This window comes from Leucopleurus acutus, assembly GCF_964270905.1.
Source record: "Leucopleurus acutus genome assembly, chromosome: 12".
Lineage (NCBI taxonomy): Eukaryota > Metazoa > Chordata > Mammalia > Artiodactyla > Delphinidae > Leucopleurus > Leucopleurus acutus.
In genome coordinates this window covers 82,630,355-82,642,787 of record NC_139154.1, presented here as the reverse complement: position 1 = coordinate 82,642,787, position 12,433 = coordinate 82,630,355, and positions in this window count along the sequence as shown.

Here is a 12,433-nt window from a genome sequence, read left to right as displayed (position 1 = left end):
TGGAGACAGGATAGTATTTTCAACAAATGGTGCTGGAACAACTGGCCATTCACACACACACACACGCACACACACTAAAAGAATCTAGACAAAGGCCTTATACCCTTCACCAAAATTAACTCAAAAGAGATCGTAGACTTACGTGTAACATGCGAAACTGTTTAAAACTTCTACAAGATAACACGGGATAATCTAGGTGATCTTGCATTTGGTGATGATTTTTTAGATAAAACACCAAAAGTATGACCCATGAAAATTGTAAATTGGACCTTATTAAAATGTAACATCTCTGCTCTGCGAAAGACACCATTAGGAGAATGAAAAGAAGCCACAGACTGGGAGAAAATCTTAGCAAAACAAAGTAAACAGTCCAAGTCCAATTAAAAACGAGAGAAAGATCTGAACAGACACCTCACCAAAGAAGATATACAGATAACAAGCATATGAAAAGATGGTCAACATCACATGTAATTAGGGAATTGTAAATTAAAACAATAATGAGGTACCACCACACACTCCAAAACACTGACAACACCAAATGTTGGTGAAGATGTGGAGCAACAGGAACTGTCATTCATTCTTGGTGGGAATGCAAAATGGTACACTTTGGAAGACAGTTCGGCAGTTTCTTACAAAGCTAAGGATACTCTTACCATATGATCCAGCAATCATGCTCATAGATATTCATCCAAACAAGTTGAAATATAATGTCCACACAAAAATTCGGCACACAAATATTTATAGCAGCTTTATTCATAACTGCCAGAAACTGGAAGCAACCAAGATGTCCTTCAATAGGTGAATGGATAAACAAAACGTTTATTGATGCCGAAAGCTCAGCCTCTCTGTACATCAGTGCCGAATCAGCTCTCTGAGACAGAGTTTTGGGTGAAGCACCCCAAGCTCTGGTCTGCCTCAGGACCTTTGCATTTACTATTCCCTTCCCCTCTATCTTTGTATTTCATTGAACCCTATGAAATGACTATTTTTGTAGATTAAAAAAAGGTTAAATATCAGGATTCCTAATATATCTTATTCCTTCTCATCCTCCAAATCTCAGCTCAGATGCCACCTCCTCAGAGTGGCCCTGACTGACCATCTCACTCCCAAGTAGGCATATCACTCTGTTTTATTTTCTTAGTAGCATTTATTACCATGTGAGGTTATCTCATTTATTCGTTTGCTTTCTCCTTCTCCTTCTCCTTCTCCTTCTCCTTCTCCTTCTCCTTCTTCTTCTTCTTCTTCTTCTTCTCCTTCTCCTTCTTCTCCTCCTTCTCCTCCTTCTTTCTCCTTCTCCTTCTCCTTCTCCTTCTTCTTCTTCTTCTTCTTCTTCTTTTCTCTCCTGTAGTATATAAACCTCCTGACAGTAGGGAGCTTGTCTTGGTCAATAAGCTTCTCAGAGAACAGATGGTCTGGGGACCCCAGATAATTGTACCATTCTAGGGAGGGGGAAGCTACCCCACTGCCCCTGAAATTTGACTGATGTCATATTTCCAGCCAGCTCTCTGGTTGGGAACAGAGCCTGATTTACCTGACAGAACAATAGGGAAACATGATATTTTCCCCTTATGTGTTGAGGGCCAAGTTCAAAGCCTCCTCCATTGGTAGAGTGGAACAGCAGCATGGGCTGGAGGCAGAGAGGACTGGGTGGGAACCAGCTTTGCCCCAGCTACCACCTCCTCCAGCCTGTCCCCCCGTAACAATAGAATAGCTTTCCTTACACTTACCATGTTCCCTCAGCTCCTACTCTGATGCACAACCTCTAGTGACTCCCTATTGCCATAAGGAAATATGCAAACCCCTTTTCAGGCTTTCGAGGCCCTGCTTTCTCGCATCCCACTGACTCTTCCAAAAGTCCCCTGCTTAGGACACCCTCTTTCCTCCCTACCTCCCAGGCCCTCCCCATCCTCTGGAGTTCAGGCACACCTCCTCTGGGAACCTTCCCTGACTGCCTGTGCTCACAGGCTCCTGTGCCCCCCCCCCCCAACGCCCCCGCCATTCGTTTGCTCAGCTCATGGGGTTTCGAGGATTGCTGGGGCCTGTTTCAGAGCTCAGGCTCCAGAAGAACAGGGACTGAGTCCAGGGAGTGTGAGCGCCAGCTGGCTGCAGAGTGTGACTTGTTGGAAGGGGAAGGAGGGGAGACTGAGGGGCCTCCCAGTGGGAGAGGACCTTTGTCTCCTCCTTGGTGGGTCCAGACCCCTAAGAGCACATCAGCTCAGGAAGCTGGGCCACAGCGCTCTGGAGAGGGGTCCATGCAGCCGTCCCTCCTTCCCTTCCTCTCCCTCCCCCAGTGTGGAGCCAGCCGAGTTGACTAAAGTGGCAGGAAAAATGTCCCCCAACCCTTCCAAGCTGCTGCACATCTGTGCCCAGACAAAGCCAGCTATTAATCCTAGCTTTTGTGTGAGTGTTTGGGTGTTGAATTCCACTTGGATCTGCCAGCCTTTGGAAGGGGAGATTGGAGGGGATTTAGTGACAACAAAAGGAACCCACTGAGGGGAATGGGAGGGGGCCAGGGGAGCTAAGAAACCCAAGTGCATTCACTCTGAGCCTGGTGAGGGCTCCTGGGAGCCCAACTTCAGCCAGAGCCTAGCAGGGCTCCCAAATTCCCAGGGTCTGAGTCACAAAAAGAGGCCACTCCCCAGGAGAAAAACACCAGCTTCACGGGCCTGCTGTCCACTCCAGATGCTGTCTGGGCCTCGGCCCCAGCCTGACAGGGCCTGTGCCCTGCCCCGGTACCGCCTCTTTCAGACTGGGGCAGCCCACTACCCAGGGAAGTCCAGGATGGAGGGAGACAGGAAATAGGGAGCAGGCAGAAGCCCCAGGGACTGAGTCCAGATCAGGGAGAGCCGCAAAGTCGCCAGGAGTCCCCAGCCAAGTCAACCGCACAGCAATAAGGGCCGAGGGCCTGAGGCACTGGGCTGCCTAGTGGCCTGGATCCGGCTCTCCCGAGGAGCCCTTGGGCACGTGGTCCCAGCCAGATGCTCAGCCTCCAGGGACTCCTGTCCCCACAAACCCTAACTCTGGCTGAGGCATCAAACCCTCAGAATAGCCCTGGACAGGGTCATGGTGTGTGTGTGTGTGTGTGTGTGTGTGTGTGTCTTAGAATGTCCGGTAATTCTGAGGGGGAAGACCTGCCGCCCCAGGCAGGTGTTATTTGACTAGTTTATGTAGCAGAAGCTCTGATCTTATTACTAGATTAATAAGCGGCCTGAGGTGTGAACAGAACCCCACCCGCCAATCTGCCCCTGCCCCTCCTGCTTTGTGAATTTCACTTTTTAAAATGCGCTCCCCATCTGTGGCTGTTTGACCCCAAAGGCTCACCAAGCTGTGGAGCTGTTGGGTGACACAGTGAAGTACAAGTTGTTTTAACTCTATGTGGTGCGGAGACATACCCCGAGCTTCCTCCGCATTTCTCTACCTTATCTGAGATGTCTCGTCATATTCATTCATTCATTCAATAGTTGACTGAAGTACTGCTCTGCAGGCCAAGTTCTGCTTTAGCTGCTGGGCAGGAGATGCAAAATGTGGCTGCCTGCTACAACCAAGGTTCCGGGCTTAATGAATGATTTTCTAGTGGTTGTTAGCACATCCACAGATGTTTTAGTCTACCTTAATTAACTCTAGAAATAAAAGAGTGAACTCGAATCATTCGTTCATTCATTCCCTCACTCATTCAGGAGAGGTGAAGTCAGGCTGGCCCATCAGGTCCTCTGTACTAAAAACCCCAAATGTTCTCCCAACTCTCTCCTGGTCTTTGGGGAAGGGGATTTCACAGGTGCTATAAAGGCCCTCTCCTCCTGGCACTGTTTCTGGTGGACCTGGTCTCCGGCAGCCCCCCTCCAGAGGCGAGTGAAGCATAGGTGGGCCACGTGCTGCCTCCAGGACGATGGCCTCCTCTGCGAGTGGGCGCAGCTCCTCCAACTCCGGGCTGGAACCTTCTGGAAGCCAGAAAGCCACTCCATTCCCGGTTTTGTCAGAGAGCACCTGCACTGTTGCTGAGGAGGCTCCCCGAGGCTGGGTGACAGACCCCGGCTGCTGCACTGCTTGCGGAACCCCGTACCCGGGGACACCTCTCTCTGCACTGGGTCCCGTCCATAGGAGCTTCCCGCCAGGTTGACAGCGAGGGCCTTGGAGGCACAGAGATGGTCATGGGAGTTGAGAGGATCGGTGACTGCAAGTGGTTTTTAATCCCTTTGTCCTACATTGTAAGGGATGGGGGTTGGGGGCGGCAAGATGAGTCCGCAGGCCTTGGGCGGCACTGACGCATCCGCACGTGGACTGCGATAAATGGGGTTACTACTGTGGGGGGAAGGTCAAGACAGGTACCGGTCTGCGGGCATCTAAGGATGGGGTGTGGAGAAGGGCTGGGGTCGGGAGACCTCACCAAGTGCGGCTCGCAGGTAATCGGTCCTGGCGCAGAGACTAGGCAGGCCCTTCTGCATTCTGTGGCTCTGGGGCTCGGCTTCTCTCTCCAGTTTTCCTCCCAAGATGGTCGCAGGACCTCAGTGAGGGTCACGACCATCAGAGGCTCCCTGTGTGTATCTGCCCACCCCTGGGGCAGGAAGGGTCTGGCTTCCCAAATCAGTAATGATCAGAAGTACCATTTATTGAGTGCCGCATGCCAGGTGACATGCTAAGCTCTTTACGTTGCATTAGCTCTGTGAAGACTTGCAACCACCCATGAGGTCAGCACTATTATTATTCCCACTTTATAGCTGTGCACACCGAGGCTTAGAGAAGTTAAGGACCTGACCCAAGATCGAATAGCTAAATGGAGGTGGAGCCAGGACTTCAAAACCTGGGCTCTACTCTATTCTGATGGGGATCCCTAAGACCTCTGGATCTTCTACTTCCCCAGGGCCACCTCCCTCAGCCATTTCACAGCCCAGCAATGTGGAAAAGGCCTGGAAGAGGAGGAAAAATCCAGTTTGAGCCTCTAGTTTGGCCTCTTGGTCAAAGGTGAGATGCAGTGAAGAAGATGAGTGGTCAGCAGATTATCTGGAGATTTTATTGCTCCAGGATGACCCCTCTCCTCTCAGACGAAAACAGATTAGCAGATTTTGCTCTTGAAAGTAAAATTTTAAAATGAAAAGTTTTTTTTTTCCTTTTAACAAAAGCAAAGCCAGAAAATACAGAGACACAAAAATAAACATGTAAAATGCCTTGCTATTACTCAGAGGTGATGACTGCTAAAACCTTGCATATATTTTTGTCAATATGCAAACATTTTGTCAATATGCACTTTCTAAGTGCAGACACATACACGCACATGCTTTTTCACACTATATTTTTAACAGAGTAAAAATGGTATTATTTGGAAACTGCTTATTTTTTTTCACTCAGTAATTTATCTAAACATCTTCCTAAGTAGGGACATATTTATTCACCCACTATATCATATTCAACAGCTGTGTGGCATTCTATTCTACGGCTGTACCGTAATTCGTTGAACTAATCTCCTAGTGGTAAGTATTTAGGAATTTCTACTTTTTGTTCCTGCTGTGATCAGCAGCTCGAGTTAAAATCTCAGTACATCCTTATGTAGAACCTTGAAGTGAAATTAATGAGTCAAAAGGTGTGTGTGTGTTGCCCAAGAGCCCTCAGGAAAGGTTGTAGCCATTTATTCTCATATTCAGAGACCCCTGCCCCTGCCCCACCCAGTGCCTGCAGGCGTGCGTGCGCACACGCGCACGCACACACACACACACACACTGTTGCTATTTCTGGAATATTCTTGCATTTAAAAAACAGGTTGACAATTTGATACATGAAATACTATCTCATTATTGTTTTATTTAGCATTTCTTTCATTATTAATTGGGGTCAACAGTTTTCATGTGCCTATTAGCCACTTTTATTTCTTCTCTCAGTTGCCCGTTCATGTCCTTTGTCCATTTTTCTATTGGATACTCTTCTTTTAGCACAGTTGTCCTATTTAAGTGAGTAGTTCTCAACCCTGGCATATTAGAATCACCCAGAGGACTTTAAAGAAAGAAAGAAAAAAGGGAGGGAGGGAGGAGTGAGGAGGGAAGAATGACAAGGGCAGGAAGGAAGAAAGGGAAAAGGCCCCATCCCTGAGTAAATATTTGGTGGAGACTGGGTTTCAATATTTTTTAAAGTGTTCTCGTGCTTCTAATTTGCAGCCATGGCTGAGACCCTTGTTATAAATTAGATTTCTCCCACGGTCTGGCTCCAAATGCTTTCATCGCAGAATCTATTTTCATTTCTTTGACACCCAGTTTTCTCTTGTGAAAAATGGGCAGCAGAACTGGGAAGCAACACAGCACCCTCATCCCAAATTCTATAAATCCCATCGAGGAGGCTGGAGTTTCAGGAAAGAGGGTGAGGAAGACACTGCGGTCAGACTCTCTGACAGGCAGATTGGAAAAAATTAAAAATGCTCACTCAGGCAATTAAACTTTCCCTGAAGACAGCCTGAGCCCTAAATGGAGGGGACAAAGCTGGTGTTCTTCAGAACACGTTTGCTTCTCTACTGCACCCGCCTTCAGATGCACAGCAATCTTGCCCTCTCTGGGGCTTCAAGGTGTAGAGTTAAAGTCTTATCTGAGGCATTTCATCTCCTTTCAGATGTCAGCAGGAGACAAGAGGAGTGCAGCCGGGGAATCAGGTCCTTCAGGAGGGAGCCATCCCCCTGGCACCCAGGCCTGCCCTGGGGATGGGACGGATCCCTGGGTCGGTGCAGGGGCTGCCTCCACCACCTCTAGTCCTCTCAAGGGGGTTATGACATGCTCAAAACAAACTTGAGTACCGTTAAAGCTCAAAGGCTCTGTCCCCTTCCCCCCACCATAGTGCAGGGTGCGCAGGTCCCACCTGGGGGACAGGATGGGATGAAAGGGTCTTTCTGGTGAATCAGGCAGGAAGGTCCCTGGAAACCCCCAGGCTGGCTTGGTGCCACTCCAGGTCGGGCACACGGAGCACAGCAAACGTGAGCCTTCCCGCCACCGCCGCTGCCGCTGCGCCCGAAGGTGGTAGAACACGTGCCTCTGCTTGAACCCTGGCCCACCTGGTGCCTGTGTGTGAACCCAAGCCTCTGTTTCTTCATCTGTAAAATGGAGTTGGATGCTGATGTTCAGGGCTGCCAAGAGGACTAAAAAGAGCGGTATGTGGGGCTTCCCTGGCACAGTGGTGGCGCAGTGGTTGAGAGTCCGCCTGCCGATGCAGGGGACACGGGTTCGTGCCCCAGTCCAGGAGGATCCCACATGCTGCAGAGCGGCTGGGCCCGTGAGCCATGGCTGCTGGGCCTGCGCGTCCGGAGCCTGTGCTCCGTAACGGGAGAGGTCACGACAGTGAGAGGCCTGCATACCGCAAAAAAAAAAAAAAAAAGTGGTATGTGGCACATTGCAGGTCCTCAGTAAATGCCAGGAGCTCTCTGTGTCTGCCCCTCCACGCCCTTTCCCTACCCTCGCCTGTCAGAGCTGAGGGCTCCAGTCGAGCTCAGGAATCTCCAACCCCTTTTTCATCCCCACGGCCCGCACTTATTCCATTTCTTAGGGACAGGGAAGGCGGCCCTGCCTACATGGTCCCTGGGCTCCCAGCGCTGAGTGGAGCTTGCCCCGGAAGCTGCACCCCTCCGCCTGTGCCCAGGCTGCGCCCAACCTCCCTGCCTTCTCTCCTACCATCTCCTTGAGAATCCCATGCCTTTGCACTTTCCTGCCCAGACTTAACCAAAACACGTACTGTAAACCTAATATTTATTGAGTACCTACTTTGTGCCAGGGACCAAGCTTCATCTCCATTACTTTATTAATTGTTCACAGGAAGATTTTTGTTACCCCATTTTACAGATGAGGAAAGTCAGACTAGTTCTTTGTAAAATCACAGGGCATTAGAGAACTGGATTCTCATGCCACCATGCTGTGCTTGGTGTCATATACACTGACTGCCTATGTGCCTGCCCCAAGGAGCTTAAATTCCAGCAGACGTTCTCTCCCCCTCCCCTCAGCTCCCACTGCGTCTTGCTCTGCTCCCTCTTCACCATTTATCCCACCCTGCCTTGCATTGCTATTTTCTGGGTACCTCTCATCTCCTTTGACCATGGGTTCCCCCAGGACAGAAAATGTGTCTTTGTATCTTCATCTTTGAGTCTGGCACAAAGCTAAGAACACTGTAGGTTCTTAAATTATGTTTCTAATTCTAAAGTAACGTGTTCAGTATAGAAAAAAAAAAAGGAAAACACAGAAAAACTAAAGCAGAAAAGAAATATCACCTATGATCCCACTACCCAGAGAAAACTATTGTTAATATTTAGGCAAATTTCCTTCCAGTCTCTCTCTCTCTATATATAGTATTTATAGATATATAGTTTTTATTCTGCATAAAGTAGACATTTACAATACCATTTTCTATGATGCTTTTTTTAAAGTGCTCTTTGCTTCTGACTTTTTAAAAAAATATTTATTTTATTAATTTATTTGGTTGCACCAGGTCTTAGTTGTGGCAGGCGGGCTCCTTAGTTGTGATGTGGGAAGTTTTAGTTGCGGCATGAATGTGGGATCTAGTTCCCTGACCAGGGATCGAACCCGGGCCCCCTGCTTTGAGAGCACGGAGTCTTAGCCACTGCGCCACCAGGGAAGTCCCTATGATGCTTTTTTACCTTATATCATGAGCAATTCCCACATCATTAGAAATTCTTTGAAAATGGTGTTTTTTGATGGCTGTAGAGTGTTCTCTCCTGTGACGGTGCCCCTCCTGTTTAAATCACTCCCATAAACAACTCCAAATGTTGTGGTTCATTTATAGCCTCTCTGATTATTCCCAGAGGAGAAATACCTGAAGTGGAATTGCTGAGACAAAGAGAAAGGATATTTCCAAGGCTCTTGGCACATTACAGTTGGCTCTGAACAAAGCCCAGCTCTATCAAACCCTCTTCCATCCCCACCCACCCAGATGTACTCACCTACTAGCTGGAAGGCCCAGTGCCCTAGGGCCCCCTTTCTCATTTCAACTCCCCCTGCCTTTTCAAATGGTCAGAAGCAGGTGGGAGGGTCCTGGGAGATGGGACTTGAGAGACTTGGCCAACCGATGCCCAAATCTACCCCTCTCTGATCTGCACTCCATCATCAGAATGACTCCTTTGGGTTAAGGGCAGTGTGACTCAAAAGTTGTTGGTTGTACAATGGACTTCTACTTGGAGACATTCCCACTAAGCCATGGCCACCAGGCAGATCTTCTTAGTCACTAGATTAACAGCCGAGACTTGGGCCTCAGGGATTGGAACATTACAAAGTTATGCATGTTTTTAATTTTATTGAATATATTATGTAAAAATATTAAAGGTTAATCTGGGGAAAAAAGAGAAAATATCATGCCTACATCTTTTCCCTTTTCCCACATTTTTCTAGGTCAGGGAAGTAGTCTCTGTGAAAGGGAAATAACCTTTAGTGAACCTTTAGATCAGTATCTTCAAAAGTATCCAACACTTTCTTGGATAGATTTTCATTCAGCCTATAATGACATCCATAGAGCAATGGCCATGGGTCTCTAGCACAGGGCTGGATATATGAGCCACCAGGTGCTGTGAGCCCCTCAGAGGCCATGGCCAATACAGCCAGAGTGCTTTTCCAGCTCCACTGTAAACAATTTGGGATTTAATCTAAAGAGATTCTAAGTGGGTCAATTCTTTGAGGTAATTTGTGTCAATTTCCAAGTCACTCCTGGTCATCGTCCAGGAAAGACAATTTTTATTAAAGAACCCCAGGGCTGCCTGTAGGGACAGCCTCCCCGATCCCTCACCAGTCGACACTCAGCAGAGGCGGATGGCTGCGCAGAACAGCCCGCTAACTGAGGGAACCCAGGCAGGATCGTCGTCCTCAGGGAGCTCAGCCTGCCCTCCCACCGAGCTGGGCTGGGCGGTGTCCGTGCTCCAGAGCGGCGGTTCTCAACCTTCGCGAACGTGCGGGTCTCTGGCAGGGCCTGGGAACACAGCCTGCTGGGTCCAGAGACCAGTGCTGGCCCGAGAGTCTGCATTTCTAAGTTCAAGTTCCGGGGGGATGCCGAGGCTGCTGGTCCCAGGGTCACACCTCGAGGACGCTAGCCCGGGAGCTCGGAGAGAGGGAACCAGGGGCACCCCGGGGCGGAGGGGCGCGGAGGCCGGGCCCGGGACCTTCCGACAGGGAAGCGGCGGAGGCCGGAACCGCGGGCGGCGGCGCGGCGACTTGGTCCGGGTGACACGGGGGCGGCGGGCGCCTTGGCGGCGGCGGCGGGAGACCCCTCCGGCCACCCAGGGCGCGGCGGCCGGGCCTCCCTCCCCGGCCCCGCGGCAGCTCCGGGGCGCCCCGCGCGGCTTCCCGGGCCTCTGCGCCCACCGCCCGGAAGGGAGACAAAGGCACCACGGGGGACGGAACTGGAGCGTGCCTCCTGAATGTCCAGACTGTCCGGGCCCCTGCTTCTCACACCCTTCCTCCTTCATGGCTGTCATTGGCGCTGGGCTCTCCTTCCTGGCCACGGCGGGGGCGGAGGGAGGAGAGCGCGCTCCACATGCAGTCGCTACTCTCACTACCCGCCCCGCACCAGGGGCCGCCGTCTAGAGCCCCAGATTCCATCCCCAGAGCGGCTTCTCACAGCCATGTGACCTTTACAGCTCACCTCAGCTCCCTGGCCTCGGTTTGTCCTGGTGTAAAGCAACTGGGTTGGAGGGGGATGTTTCTGAACTTCCTATCCTATCCACCTTGACCTGTGAGTGGCAGGTGGTGGGATGGGGTCTGGTGCAGGCAGAACACGGTTGAAGCTGGGTAGGGGCTGTGAGGTGGTGGAGAAAAGGAAGAGGGGAAGCGGGAGGGGGCCTCCCAGGTACCTTTGCAAGCTCTGCCCGCCCTCAGTCCTGGCCTCCATGTGCGTGCTGGCAGAGCCCCTACCCAGGGAAGACGCCCATGGGAATCCCCTCGCTAGCTGGGTGTCCGGTTTGCAGTCACTGTTTGCCAGAGGATGAGGAAAGGGACAGGAAGGAACGTGCAGGCTGGACTGGAAAATCCAGCTGTGCAGGAGGAGCCCTGACTGTACTTCACACTGGAAGCTGAAGCCTTGCTTGGCCCTGTCTCCGGGGCACATGCCCTGCTGGACCCTGGGGAGCCCTGTCCAGGGGCACAGCTGCCACTGGGTTGAGAGCTCCTGAGCCAAAAGTCTAGTAGCTTTTAGCTTTGAGGCCGCACACATGTGCTCCCAAGATTGTGTGGAAATATTATTTTCAACTTAAATCCATCTTCCTACAGATTTACTCAATGAGTTCAAAGATGTTCAAAATTAAGAGTTCTTAATTTACAGGCTTGGCAGCAGCTTCCAGCACATTAACCCGAAGGCCTTATATCCTCCTCAGCCCACCCCTGTTCCCCTCTGCAGAAAGGGAAGCGCCCACAAAATGTCCAGATGGTTCAGAGAAGTATGTAAGTCTGTTTGCAAGTGGCAGAAATGCCTCTCCAAGTAGCTTAAAGGTATATGCACCTATAAAATATATAAATATAGACCGTATTTTATATGTGTATTTGGCTCACAGAGTCTAAATAAAGGTTAAAAACTGGTAGGAAGGACAGGGATGTTGTTGGGCCCTGAATGTGATAGGACTCTCTGATGGCAGCTCCCAAGCTTAACAACTTAAAGTCTCACTGCCAATTTTCTCCAAAAATCTTAGAGCGAGGAGATCCTTAGCAAACCTATCTGAGAAGGGTCTGCCAGAGGCCCAGACCACTTCACCACGCACTGGGTCTGGGGAGAGACTCCTTTAGACCTGAACCTGCATGGGGCATGGGGAGCCTACTTCCTGGTAATGGTTCCAAAATACAAGGACCTCCACTGCCCAGGACTGATGAAGCCCACACAATTCTCAGGCTGGCACCCACCAGCCAGTTCTGCCAGAGAGCTGGGACCAGCAGGGTGAGGCCAGCCTCCCCGAAGGGGTGGCCACGTGAGAATTTGACCTGTTCAGCAGAAGTGGTCAAAGCCACTGTGTGCAGCGGTGCGGGTTGCGCACTGCAGCTCCGGAGGTGCTATTTGTGCTGTTGACTCTGTGAAGGCGCCCCCTGGAGTTGTGCAACGCACAGTGCGTGTGGCTCTGGAGGCATTCCTGTTATTCAGGACAACCGGGTGATCGTTACAAACAGATTAGAAACAGAGCTTCCTGAGGTACCTGCACACACATGGCCTCATGGAAGCCACCGGCCATGGTACGGTGACTTGATTTCTCTGGGGGTCACACTGCATTCTCAAGGTGGGGTGCACTGGTCATTGTGGTAGTAAACGCAGATGGAAGCCTTGTTTCAGGCCCCACCTGCCCTGTGAACCACTGGGGCCTGCCTTGCAGCAGCAGGGAACATCCCCAGAGTGGCCCAAGCCCTGGACTTGTAGTTAGAAGCCCCAGACCTCCATGAAAGGGGAGCCATGTGACCTTGGTCCAGTGTCATTCTATGTGGTAGTTTCCTAC